The sequence below is a fragment of the Delphinapterus leucas genome, chromosome 11, assembly GCF_059928025.1.
Source record: "Delphinapterus leucas isolate spDelLeu-1000000601 "Yukka" chromosome 11, BTC_Dleu_Yukka2, whole genome shotgun sequence".
Taxonomy (NCBI): domain Eukaryota; kingdom Metazoa; phylum Chordata; class Mammalia; order Artiodactyla; family Monodontidae; genus Delphinapterus; species Delphinapterus leucas.
Genome location: NC_143139.1, coordinates 3,886,509 through 3,900,804, shown reverse-complemented (window position 1 = coordinate 3,900,804; position 14,296 = coordinate 3,886,509). Strand labels below are relative to the sequence as shown.

Below are 14,296 nucleotides of genomic sequence, written 5' to 3'. Positions count from 1 at the left end.
TCCTACCCCTGGCCCTCTCCCTGACTCTGAACCTGACACCCTTTCCTCCCTGGGGGTGAGAGGAGCACAGGATGTGCTGGGATGCAGCACAGGTACTGGGCCGCCGCCCGCCAGGGCTCTAGAAGGCCGGCCCAGGCGGAGTGGGACGTTGTTCAGGTTTTACAATAATTTGCTCGCTCTAATTTTTCTTGTTCACCTGAGGAAGGGCATTTTTGGACTCCGCACAAAGGTGCTGTGAGGGTTGGCAGCGGCCCTGAGCTGCCAAGGCCAAGGCCAGGAACACGCCAAGATCCTACACAGGAGGCTGCGGGACCCTCGGCCTTCCTGCAGTGACAGCCAAGCCTCCCCAACAAGGGGGAGGTTCCAGGAGACTGGCTGAGCTGCCTGACTCTCCAGGCGCCCTGGATGGTCCTCCACCCCCATCCTTTCCTGTTTCCAGCACAAGGTCAGATATTTTAACAAATGTTGACGCTGGGTGTAGAAATGATCACGAGGCTCTTGGAAAGTAAGCAAGTATTCAAAGTGCAATAAATTTCCAGGCACTGGAAGGGGAGTGGGGAAGAAGGCAGAGCGGGGAGCGGGTGGTAAACTCAAAAGCACAGGTAGTATTAAACAACAGACACTCAAAAACCATCTACACGTGGCTGCCGAGTGGGGCCCAAAGTGCCGTGCTGACCGGTGAGCCCCCCCAGACATGTTCCTTCCGGCCGCCCCTTCCGGGAGCCCGGCCACTGCGGGCTGAGTTTGGGTTGTGTTTTTTGGTTCGAGGGGAGGGCGGGTGGAAGCTGGCCTCCACCAGGCAGATATTCTCATTTCACCAGGCTGGGGCTCTGACGGAAGCTGAAATTATGAACTCGTTGGGCTCGGGTCCAGCGATGGGGCCTCTCACTCCCAAGTGCGTGGGGCTGGGGCAGGAGGCAGGCAAAACGAAAGGGGCGGCAGAGACCCTGCCGCTAACCAGACCGGCGCGCATCTCTGTGGACAATCTCCACCCCCCCGCCCGGCTTCCATCAGGACCCAGATCACCTGTTCACTCATGAACCTCACCCCTCCCTCCTCCGTGCACCTCGAGGCCAGGGGCAGAGGAGGTTCTTGTGAGAGGAGGGCGGTGGGGAGGCCCCCAGACTGGAAGCGGAGACCCAGGCAGGCCTTCGTCCACTCAGAAACCACGTTCACCAGCGCGAGAAGGCATCTGAGCGATGGCGGGGAGGAGACCGGCCTGAAGAACCAACCAGCCCGTCACAGGGGACCTAACCAGGAGAGGTGGGACGAGAAGCTCCACCGGGAGCTGGTCACCATCCCACAGGCGCAAGCGCAGGACAAGAAACAGCCAAACCAAAGGCTGTGAAGGCCAAGGCCTTCGGAGAGGATAAACGTCCTGTCCGGAAAGGCCTTCGCGCAGGTCTCCCTCACTCTGCCTTCAAACAGACGCACAGGAGGGCAGTCGTCTGGCTAGAAAGGGCTGGTGACGCAGGTCCATCTGTCTCCTCCCTTGAGGCCCCCCAGGGCGGGCCCCGTGGGTCTCTGTGACGGGGTGGGACGTGCCATGAGCCGCGAGGACCCTCACCGACTTGTCCTCAAGTCCCTCCTCCCTGCCACCTGATTCTCAGCAGACTGGTTTCCCTCGTCCTGGCCTCGCGCCTGGCTGCACAGCCAGTCCTCCCATAGGCGGTGCCCCAAATCCCAGGGCAGCAAGATTGAAAGCAGACACCCCCTAAGCCCCGGGGGGAGGGGAAGACTTAAAATGGGAGCCCTGCATCCCAGCTGCAGCAGACTCCAGACTCCAGGAGGGATGGGAAGCAGATTCCTTGCCGCAGGTCTGCTGCGAAGGGCAGGGGCAGTGGGAATCAGATGGCCTGGGTGTGAGCCGCTGCTCTCCTGGCACTAAAGACGTGGTCTTAGGCAAGTCTCTGACCTGCACTCCACCTCAGCCGCTGCCACTGTGAAACGGGGGGAAATGATAGCTACCTCACAGGACTCTCATGAAAGCTAAATGAGAGTTAAATTAAGATTTAATACGATTTAAATTAAATTAGTTGTGGACATATGTAAAGAGTCTGAAACTGTGGCCAATGATGACAATGACAAATATGAATCCCGGCATCTGAGTATCATGTGCAAAGCACGGGCAGGCCAGCCACAGGTCCGCGGCCACTCCCGGGACTCCAATTAATCTCTGCTGGGGCTCAAAGAGGAGGGAATCTTTTGGCAAGAAAAGCTACCAGCCAGCACCCTCCTTCTCACCACACCACCCCACCACCACGCAGCTGGGTTCTTGGAAGGTAAGAGGTTTACAGATCACCCCCCAGGAGGAAGCCACAGGATAAAACACACATCAATTAAAACATTAAAAGACCCAGGTCTGGGCTTCCCTGGTGGCGCAGTGGTTAAGAATCTGCCTGCCAATGCAGGGGACAGGGGTTCGAGCCCTGGTCTGGGAAGATCCCACTTGCCGCGGAGCAACTGGGCCCATGAGCCACAACTACTGAGTCTGTGCTCTAGAGCCTGTGCTCCACAACGGGAGAGGCCGTGACAGTGAGAGGTCCGCACACCGCGATGAAGAGTGGCCCCTGCTCACCGCAACTGGAGAAAGCCCTCGCACAGAAACGAAGACCCAACACAGCCAAAAATAAATAAATAAATTTTAAAAGACCCAGGTCTGTACGCAGCACCCCCGGAACCTGAATCAGCACCATCCACACCAGCGACCTGGGTAGCTCCTGCCCAGCTCCAGCTCCGCAGGGGCCTCGACGCACAGGTGCTAGGAACGATGAACCTACCAGCAAGACCCCTGGAGCCTGCAGGAGCAGAGACGAGGACCCCCAGCGAGCATCCTGGCAGAGGGTGCCCACCACCGGAGGGCCAGGGGCATTCCTGCAGCAGCCAGGATAGAGGAACAGACACAGGTGGCATTGGTCTGATTCCCACAGATTCTTTTCTGGCCGGCTGGTGGGAGGAGACAGGAAGCAGGAAGTTACAGGCCTCTCCTGCTTCCCTAGGCTCCCTCCCTACAATAAGGGTGGTCAAGAAAGAAATTAAGAATACTGCCGGCCACCATTCAGAAACAGTGGGGAGGAGGGAAATCTCTCCCGGCTCCCAAAGCCCCATTTAAGGAGCTCATCAATTCAACGTCGAGAGCTGGGGCAGAGAGACAGCTAGAAAATGTCAACATCCCACTCTATCCTCCCTCCCCAAGCCACAGTGAAAGGGCAAGAGAGACTCTGGCTTTAGACAGTTTATAACACGTAGACTTTCAGAGGTCCCAGCACACAGAGGACCCAGACCAGCACTGACCTGTTTTCCTTGAATTTCCTGCGAACACCTTGGCTGCTGACAGATCAGAGAAGATCCCAGGATATTCCTGCAGGAAGATAAATGAAACATTAGGTCATCATTTCGCTGTGAAGCCACTCCAGGGTGAATTCTGTCCAGCAATGGCCACTCTTTGGGCTGCAGTCTCCCATTGAGAACCCAATCATTCAACAGCTGGAGAAGGCCAGAAAGGGCAAACGGATTCCAGCTGCTGTGCCAGTCCACTCAGCTGGTGGTGGGTGCTAAAGCATAATGACAGAGACCAAGCCCTGGCTCGATGGGAAAGACAGCCATGATCGACTAGTGATGTCTGCTACGGGTCATTCTAACAGTAAGAGTATCCGTGCCAGGTATTTGCCATCTCTGGGGTAGACCCTTGGCATCCAGGGATTTAACATTTGTAATTTTGACCACTCACAAGTGAGACAAAGTTTCAAGATATTTAAAAGTGTGTAACTTTACTGAGATGTGAGTTTGATTCATACAAATCAAAGGAATAGACAACTGAGGCTGAGGTAAAGGAACAGACAACTTTCTTGTTTCCATCTCTGCCACATCTAAAGTTACTCTTGAGGAGCAATAAAACCTTGGTGGGAAATGGCCATCAAGTGAGAGATAAAATTGTAGCAGAAGTTGAAAGGGTAGTTAATTTGGGGTGTGAAGATATATACAGGAAACATTTGGCTCTCTGCGGAAACATGACTCCAGAGACAGCCAGGCCAGTGTACAAATACTGCCGTGGATGCAAACTTGGGATTCTAGAAGGTGCAAGATTCAGTTGTGTTTTTTTTTGGGGGGGGGGGCAAATGGGCACTTTTTAAATTGTGATATAACTGGCATATCACATATTAGTTTCAACAGAAGGATTGGATATTTGTACATATTGCAAAATGATCACAACAAGTCTAGTTAACATCCATCACCACACAGTTACAAAATGTCTTTCTTGTGATGAGAACTTTTACAATCTGACATCTCAGCAACTTTTTTTTTTAATATATTTATTTTTGGCTGCATTGGGTCTCTGTTGCTGTGCACGGGCTTCCTCTAGTTGCAGCGAGCGGGGGCTGCTCTTCATCGCAGTGCGCCGGCTTCTCATTGCGGTGTCTTCTCTTGTTGCAGAGCACAGGCTCTAGGCACACAGGCTTCAGTAGTTGTGGCTCGTGGGCTCTAGAGCGCAGGGTCAGTAGCTGTGGCTCGCGGGCTTAGTTGTTCCACTGCATGCGGGATCTTCCCGGACCAGGGCTCGAACCCGTGTCCCCTGCATTGGCAGGTAGATTCTTAACCACTGTGCCACCGGGGAAGGCCTCAGCAACTTTCAATTTATAACACAGTCTGATTGTTAACTCCAGTCACCACGCTGTATGTTACGTCCCCATGACAAGATGCGTTTCTTGCGGGCTTCCCTGGTGGCGTAGTGGTTGAGAATCCGCCTGCCAATGCAGGGGACACAGGCTCGAGCCCTGGTCCAGGAAGATCCCACATGCTGCGGAGCAACTAAGCCCGTGCACTGCAGCTACTGAGCCTGCACTCTAGAGCCCACGAGCCACCAACTACTGAGCTCACGTGCCACAACTACTGAAGCCCGCGCGCCTAGAGCCCGTGCTCCACAACAAGAGAAGCCACCGCAATGAGAAGCCCGTGCAGCAACAAAGACCCAACACAGCCAAAAATCAATAAATTTTAAAAATAAAATTGTCAATTAAAAAAAAAAAAAAGATGCGTTTCTTGAGAACATCCGGGTCCACGCTGAGCCTATTCTGTGCCCCTCGGAGGTGAGCGAGGGGCCGAGGAGAACACGGGGGCAAAGAGAATCTATGCCCTGAGGGGCTTCCAATCTAGTTGGAGGAGCGATGATGCCGCCCTGAAAAGAGCAAATGGCCCTGCATCCTCACCATCACCCAGCCCAGAATCCCCTCCAGTCCCCCTGCATCGTTTCCTCTCCACCCCATCCCGTCAATCCATTGATGGTCTCAATCCTACTTCCAACATGTCTCAGGTTTGTTCCTCACAGCTGCCCAGCCACTCTCCCCACCATGATTTCCTCTCTTCACAGACCCCATACTCGCCCTCCACAGGCCTAGCCCTGTTTCTGCGACCCCTACTCAAAAACCGGCAAGGTTCCCAGGCCCCCCAAGGTTAACTGCAGTCCCCCCAGCACCAGCAGGCAGCGCATGGGAGACACTTAATTTCAATGCATGGATGGAGGAAATTCCTTGGCTGGACATTTGAAGCCACCCATAATATGGTCACTGTCTACCTGTCCAGCCTTTTGTCTCTCTGGTTCCTCCCACACAACCCACTCATTGGCCCGACTGAGCTATTCCAAACCCCAGCACTTTCTTAATGCCATTCCTCAGGCTGACCTTCCTTCCCTTCTGTAGAAATGCAAGCCACACTTCAAAGTTCGCCTCCAACACCACCTGCTGCACGAGGTGGTCCTCTAGCATCAGGGTGATTTATCCCCCTGTTTGAAACCACATTCTACTCTCATAAGCTATTCACCTTATATTTTTAATTGTCTTTTTTTTGGGGGGGAGGCCACACCACGTGGCATGCGGGATCTTAGTTCCCTGACCAGGGACCAAACCCGTGTGCCTTGCAGTGGAAGCGCAGATTCTTAACCAGTGGACCACCAGGGAAGTCCCTGAATTGTCATTTTTTGAAGCCCTTTCTTAACCCTTTACTGCGTTTTATGCCCCATGAAGACAAGGACATTTACCATTTTCATTTTTGCATCATCAGAACTCAGCACAGACTCTTGTACTAAGATATACATACGAAAGGATCTGGACCCCAGGCAGTGTAGAAAAGCCAGGAGAGATGAAGACATAAAATGCCAAAGGGGTTCCAAGGAAAAGGAGGTTCTTTGGGGATGGGTGGCCAGGGAAGGCTCCATGAAGGAGCTCAGACATGAGTAGGATCTTCAAAAGAGGGGAAGGAGGGAGTGGGGAGGAGCATTTCAGGACGGTGGAACAGTATGAACTAAGGGACAAGGAAGGAACGAGCGAAGCATGCTCGGAGATGAGTCTGGCTGGCACCGGGGGTCCCTGGGGGAAAGGTAGGGGGAGGTAAGGCTAGACAGGCCAGCCGAGATGGGTAAGGAGGATGTGCAGTGCCAGGCTAAGGCACCTGGATGAGATCCATTCCCTCAGTCCGTGGGATGCCCACCGCAGCAGGCCTGGGCCTTAATGGTAGAAGAAGTCCTATCCTCTCTTGTTAGTCTAGCCTCCTCAGCTAGGTTATAAATAACAGGCACCGTTGACTGAACACCTGCTGTGTCTGAGGCCCTAAGCTACGTGCTTCACATACATTATCTCACTGCTCCTTCCAACAGCCTTGAGAGCTCAGTATTGTTATCCTTGTTTTGCAAGCAGGAAGCGAAAGCTCAAAGAGGTGAAGGCCCTTGCCCAGGCCTCAGCTGCTCACTCTTTTTTTTTTTTTAAGTAATAAAAACTTTAATTAGCATTTATTATCTTCTAAAATCCATGGTTAGTTTCTTGCATATACTAACCAATTTAATCCTTATCTCTCTATAAAGTATGTACCACAATATGTACATTTTACAGTTTGGGAAATTGAGATGTAGAGAAGTAACTTAACCAAAGCCATCGTCTAATAAATGGTGAGATCAGAATCTAAAGGAAAGTATCCTGCTGTTTGCAACTCATGACCACTGCCTAGTCTCACCTGCTCACTCTTTTACTGAACAATACGGCCGGTGCTAGAGGGCCCGTGCCGGAGTTACATTCACAGAGATGACGACTGGCACTCTGGTCAGCTACCCAGACTCGCCTTACTCACTCCTCAAGGGCAACATTAATTAAGGACATAGTAGGAGCTTAATAAAGCACACTAAGTAGAATGGAGGTTGCCAGGGGCTGGGGGGGAGGGGGAAATGGGGAGTTGTTTAATGGGTGTACAGTTTCAGTTTTGCAGACGAAAAAATTCTGGAGATCTGTTGCAGAACAATGTGAATATACTTCATGCAACGGAACTATACATTTAAAAATGGTTACGATGGTCATTTGTGTCATGTGTTTCTTTGCCACAATTAAAAATAACAAATAGGAATTCCCTGTGGCGCAGTGGTTAAGAATCCACTTGCCAATGCAGGGGACACGGGTTCGAGCCCTGGTCCGGGAAGATCCCATATGCCGCAGAGCAACTAACCCCATGCACCACAACTACTGAGCCTGCGCTCTAGAGTCCATGAGCCACAACTACTGAGCCCGCGTGCCACAACTACTGAAACCTGTGCACCTAGAGTCCATGCTCTGCAACAAGAGAAGCCACCACAGTGAGAAGCCTGCGCCCCACAATGAAGAGTAGCCCCCGCCCGCCGCAACTAGAGAAAGCCCACACACAGTAACAAAGACCTAATGCAGCAAAAAATAAATAGATAAATTTATTTTTAAAAAATAACAAATAAATAAAGCACACTTATTAACTGACCGATTGGCTGCTGATAGCATTGTACACTGTTAAGATATCCAATGCTGGGCTTCCCTGGTGGCGCGGTGGTTGAGAGTCCGCCTGCCGATGCAGGGGACGCGGGTTCGTGCCCCGGTCCGGGAAGATCCCACATGCCGCGGAGCGGCTGGGCCCATGAGCCATGGCCGCTGAGCCTGCGCGTCCGGAGCCTGTGCTCCGCAACGGGAGAGGCCACAACACTGAGAGGCCCGCGTACTGCCAAAAAAAAAAAAAAAAAAAAAAAAGATATCCAATGCTGAAAGAGACTCTAGAAATTTTTTTTTTTTTTTTTTTTGCGGTACGCAGGCCTCTCACTGTTGTGGCCTCTCCCGCTGCGGAGCACAGGCTCTGGATGCGCAGGCTCAGCGGCCATGGCTCACGGGCCCAGCCGCTCCGCGGCATGTGGGATCTTCCCAGACCAGGGCACGAACCCGCGTCCCCTGCATCGGCAGGCAGACTCTCAACCACTGTGCCACCAGGGAAGCCCCTAGAAATATTTTAACCCAATAACCCTCCAAAACAGAGAGCTGGTGAGGGGAGGTAACTTGCCCAGGGTTAGGTGATGTTAGGACTAAGTTCGGAGCCTAGGTCTCCCAGGCTCAGCAGTAAAGAATGGCAGAGGCAGCTGGGCGTAGTAGAAAACACAGCATAAGAGGTCAGAAGCCATGGGTTCAAGTTCTGCTTCTTTTTTTTGTGGTACGTGGGCCTCTCACTGTTGTGGCCTCTCCCGTCGTGGAGCACAGGCTCCAGACGCGCAGGCTCAGTGGCCATGGCTCACGGGCCCAGCCGCTCCACAGCATGTGGGATCCTCCCAGACCGGGACACGAATCCGTGTCCCCTGCATCGGCAGGCGGACCCTCAACCACTGTGCCACCAGAGAAGCCCAAGTTCTGCTTCTTCCACTTATGAGTTCTGTGACCTCAGAGAAGTCATTTATTCTTTCTTAGCCTCACTTTCCTAAACTATACGGAGACAATTAAAAATAACACATGCTTTACAACATTATGTGTGAATCAAAGAAAATTATATACAGCTAATGTGCAGAGAAAGCACTTGGCCACCTACAAATTACTTTATTTATTTATTCTCTTTGGCTGCACAGCACAGCTTGTGGGACCTTAGTTCCCCCTCCAGGGATCCAACCCGCACCCTCAGCAATGAAAGCACGGAGTCATAGCCACTGGACCGCCGGGAAATCCCCTACAAATTACTTTATAAACACTAGTTACTGTTATTCATATTAACTATCACTTTATAGATTGAAAGATTAAAATCTGAATAAGTCAGACCAAAAAAAACTCCCTCTCCATTCTGGTCCACTCTCAGCCGTTCCAGGCCTTGCACACAGCAAGTCTTCAATGAGTAAGTGTAGGACTGAATTACCCTTCAAGTTTTACCCACCCCAACCCTCTTCCTTCCCTCACCCAACAAGCCACAGCTCAGCTGCAACAGCCCTGCCAGGACCAGGCGGAGGGTAGGAAGCCAGTGTGAACCTCTGCCTCCCTGGCTCCATTCCTTAGCTAAATATAAATGATTTGTCCAGTCCATCATTTGAAATTGTCCATAATACCTCTCCTCCCCTTCCCATTACTTAGGGTGACAAGCTGACTGCACATCTTTATAGCAGAACATACATACAAAACATTCTCTATGGCTATTTTCAGTAAAGAGAGGGAAGCTGGCTGGTATACAGGGATCAGAGCATGAGTCCTCAGTTTTCTCCACTAGTCCAGGAAAGCTTCCTGGAGGAGGATACCTGAGTCACCCCAGGGAAGGGGACAGCTGCCTGTCAGAAGGGCATCCTCACATAGTGAGTTTGGTTCTCGGAACCAAAGAAAGGTGAACTGCTGCGGTCTTATCCTTGTTTGGGGGATGGGGAGAAAAGATCTACCCAGCCCAGGGGATCCCATACTACCCCAGTGCTTCAAACCTCGCCAGACACTACAGGCATTTGGGAAAGAGGTTGAGAAGGGACCAGTATCTTTTTCAAAACCAGGCGATCCAAGACTCCAGTTCTGAAATACACGAGTACAAATACTGCTCTCAGTAAGAAGCCAGTTTCTTGTTTGGACTTTTTCTTTTTTTTTTAACCACAACAAAGTTTTTTAAAGTCCCAAACTTGGATGCACAGATGGACTACATCTCGGACCTCGGGGCGTGCCAAAGCCCTGTCACTCTGAGTACCGATCTGCCAGCGGTGGCGCAAGGAGTGGTCGGGGTTCCGGGGGGCTGCAGTTAGTATCCCAGCCCTGCCCGAGTCCCCGGCCCTGCCTGGGGGCGCTGTATGGACCTCCCCCAGCCGGTCCACTGGGTCACACAGTCAGAAACCCTTGACAGCTCCGGGGCTCCCCCTTTCTGCTGCATCCTACAGACCCCCATCCCTTCGCCTGGGATTCCGCCGTCCACTCCCGCAGCCGCATTTCCAAAAGGTCTTCCTCGAAACCTCTCCCCTTGCAGACTCCTCTTCGCCTAGCTACCGGGAGCCGCGCACACCGTCCCCTTCGGGCCTCCCGCCCCCTCACAGGGCGCTGACCCCACCCCTCCCTCAGCTCGCCCACTGCCGCCCCCCGACACCCCTCCCAGGGGCGCCCCGGGCCGCTCGCCCCTCCGGGGACCGGGTCGGGGGCTTGTGGGCCCGCCTCCAGCCGGCCGGGGCCCGTAACCCGGCACGCTCCCGAGCCTCCGGCTCGCGGCCCGCCGCCCCACCCGCCCCGGGCCGCACTCACCGAGCTCCCAGGAATGCGGGGTCCAGCTCTCTCGCGCTCGCGCGCCGCCGCCGCCACAGCAGCAGCCAGCGGAAACAGGGGGCGGGGCCTACCCTGGACCGCGAGGCCGCGGGGCGGGGCGAGGCCGCGGGGCGGGGCCGGACGAGGGGGCGGGGCCGGACGAGGGGGCGGGGCCGGCCCGGGAACTGGAAGGCCGCGGGGGCCCGATCCGCCGCGCGAGGGGTGGGGGCGGGGACTAAAGCCGGGAGCTGGCGTGGGCGCTGCGGGCGGGACAGCGGGTACGGAAGGGGTGTGCGAGGCTGAGCACGGGGACTGGGCCCGGGGGCCTCCAGCACCCCCTGGCCGGATCCCCAGCGTTGGAGCTGGAGGGACCCACGGGCAGGACAGGGCCGTGCTGGGCGCGGGCGTCCCGGGCCAGATGTGGCTGCCCTCCGGGAGTCTTCCTCCCTCCCCGCCGCCTGGATCGGCCGCTCCTCCCGGGCGCTGGTACGACCCCTGCCCCTGCCCCAGGGGCTAGAGCCGCAGCAGGACTAGAGTGTCTGGGGTGGTCAGGGCCTGGGAGTTCGCGCCTCTGCTCTCGGCGACCAGACACCGGCCCAAAGCCGTCCGGTCCCGGCCAGGGTCGCACGCAGCCTTGCCTCTGTGGCCTCTCGCCTGCCCGCACACCTAGGCAGGCCTTCCCTGGCTGTGCATTAGGGACCGCCTCCCCGGAGAGGCTATTGGAGGACCCGCTGTCCACCTCCCCAGGAGTAACAGCCTCCAAGTGCTGGTAAAGGGCACCGTGCGTCCGGAGGACCTGAACTGCAGTGGGACAAACTCAGGTTACGCGCCTCCCGCCCAGGGCTTCCTATAGGCCTTCCTTTCTGGGCCTGGACTCCCTTCCAAAGTGACCACTGCACAGCCACCTCTCCTCTGCTTCATTACTGTCATGCAAATGTGTCCTGTGCTTCCCACCTGCACCATCCTGCGCTAAGTACGATTGGAGACAAAGGTTTTTAACCTGACTGATCACCAGGGGCCCCTTGGCCTTTCCTAGCTGGATGGCGGTTTCTGCTCATCTCTTGGGCCCCCTCCTCTCATACACACACAATCTTGGTTTTGTCTATTAGGCTTAACCCAATAATCCACCCCCCCGACTCCTCTTTCTTTCCTTCCAACCCTTGTTCAATGCCCCCCATAAAGTCTTCCCAGGCTGACCCCTAAGCCCCATTCTCTCCAGTCACTGTGGAGCCATTACCACATGCAACTAACCCTGCCCAGCTTCCAGAAGAGGAAAGTGAGACCCAGAAAGGCGAAGGGATTTGCCTGTGATGTCCGCTGTGGGAGTCATCTTACTGTAAAAACACTGGGAGGCAGCCTCACGTGGTAGGACAGGGCTTTGGAGCCAGCCAGACCTGGGACTGAACTCTGGCTCTGCCTCTTATGGGCTGTGACCTCTCTAGGCCTCAGTTTCCTCACCTGTGAAATGGGGTTTCATAATACCAATCCCACAGGGTTGATGGGATGGCCAAGATGACTGAGGCAAAAGCACAACATTTGATGCATGGTGGGTGCAAACATTAGCCTCTCTCTGCCCTTTAATGGGAGATAAGCAAATCTGAAATAATAGGACAATGGAGCCTTAGGGTTGGAAGAAACCTTAAAAGAATCCCCTCAATAGAGTCACAGATGTAGAAAACAAACTTATGGTTACCAGGGGAAAAGGTGGGGGGAGAGGGATAAATTGGGAGATTGGGATTGACATATACACACTACTATATATAAAATAGATAATCAACAAGGACCTACTGGATAGCACAGGGAACTCTACTCAGTACTCTGTAATGACCTATATGGGAATAGAATCTAAAAAAGAGTGGATCTATGTAGATGTAAAACTGAATCACTTTGCTGTAGAACTGAAACTAACACAACACTGTAAATCAACTATATTTCAAGAAAATTTTTTAAAAAAGAAAAGAATCCCCTCAGCAATAACCCAGAAAGTGGCCACACAGCTCACCCTCCTTCAACACATCCAGAGCTGGAGGGCTTGTGCCTCTGAAGGGGTTTACAGCTGGGAGAAAAACCATAGAGGATAAGGAAATATTCAACATAGAGGAGGGCAAGGTGCCTCGAGGTCTGTGGGGCAGACACACTCCCACCGTGTCCACCGAGGACAAACTCAAACAAATGACCTGACAAGGAGGCAGGACACTCTTAGGGCAGAAAGACACCTGTGGGAGTTAAGACACCCCCCCCCCTAAGCACAATGTCGCAGTTTACTGTTCTGGGCTCCTTAGGAGTTTCTGTCCTGAGGATTCTGAAAATGATGAGGAAAACCCCCCATAGATGGGGTGTCCATGTCCAGGATCTTGAGGTACATCCCATGTACTCCTCTTGTCCTGGCACCGTTATTAATGGCCCCCCTTTCACTCTCAAAATACCTTGGTTTGGACAATAAATTACGTGTCACATTAACTCTGGACAAGGGCAGCACTCCAAAGAGCTTCTTCCAGCCCTGGACGTCAGCAATTCTTCTGGAATTTCTGGATCCCCAGATACTTCAAGAGATAGTGTGTTAGTTTATATCCCCTTGAAATCACCAAATCAAATCAAAAATGATAATAAGCAAAAAGTCAAGCTAAGGGACAGGCAGGACCTGCTGAATTGCGACCCCTAGTGGGGAGACTTCACACTGCTGCTGGCTGGGTTTGGGGGACACTCCATGTTTGGCCGTTGGTCTCTTCAAGTCAGCTGGTAAAGCAAAGAACAACAGCTAACATTCGCCAAGTGCTGTGTGCCGGGCACGGTAAGGCCTTCACGTGTTCTGATTCGTTGAATCCTCATAACAGCTCCATGATGTAGGGGCTGCCGTCATCCTTCCACTTTACAGAGGAGGAAAGTGAGGCTCAGAAGGGTTAGGTAATGTCTTCCAGGTCATTTAGCTAGGAAATGGGCACAGGACTGTCTCCTCATCCAGTTTCCATCAGCTAGATGCTAATTCAGAGGCATCTCCCATCTAAGATGACTTCAACCACCCCTCTGACATGGAGATGATACAAAGGGACAGTAAGAGGCAGAGTGTAGGGATTTCCCTGGCAGTCAGCGGTTAAGACTTCGCCTTCCAATGCAGGGGGTGCAGGTTCGATCCCTGGTCAGGGAGCTAAGAGCCCACATGCCTCGAGGCCAAAAAACCAAAACATAAAACAGAAGCAACATTGTAAAAAATTCAATAAAGACTTTAAAAAAAAAAAGGAAAGAGGCAGAGCGTACCGGGAGGTCTATTTCCACATCTACCAGGAAAGAGTGGTAGTTTCTGCATCTACCAGGGATTAAAATCAGGGCATTAAACCGGACAACAAGAAAATGTATAAACCATCCATTAAATGCACAGTGGAGCCGCTCATCTAAAGAAACACTTTCCAGCATGAAAAATGAAACAGCTCCATCCCTCCCCATCCCCTTCAACAACATTTGCGCATGAAATGTGAAGAGTGGTTACTGGTCACTGCAGCCTGCCAGCTGCCCCCAGAGGACCCAAACCCAAACCTCCCAAAGTTCTTACAGTGAGAAAGGAAGAAGTGACCAACGACTTTCTTCTGCTTCCTTTTCATGCTCTCTTGTAAAGGATGCAGATCATCCCCAGGGTACCTCCTTCCTTCAAACTTCTTTCTCTTCCAAAGCTAAAGTGAGGCAGGGGTGGCAGGGCTGAGGGAGCCCTACACCACAGGCGTCTTGTACAAGCCTTTGTTAGAAGGTTGCCAGGTGATGTTTGGGACATGCTTATTCTAAATGAAATATTC

At 53.0% G+C, this 14,296-nt stretch overlaps 1 protein-coding gene across 1 annotated transcript in view; it reads right to left on the bottom strand.

Annotated features, from left to right (window-relative positions):
- The window catches only part of TSPAN9 (tetraspanin 9), a 182,194-nt gene extending 171,603 nt beyond the window's left edge, over positions 1–10,591 (bottom strand). The window contains exons 1-2 of the mRNA XM_022577315.3: positions 10,512–10,591; positions 3,295–3,361 (exon numbers count right to left, since the gene is read on the bottom strand). The gene's annotated coding sequence lies outside the window, so the exon portion shown is untranslated. The remainder of the gene's footprint in view (positions 1–3,294; positions 3,362–10,511) is intronic.
- Between the last annotated feature and the right edge of the window lie 3,705 nt (positions 10,592–14,296).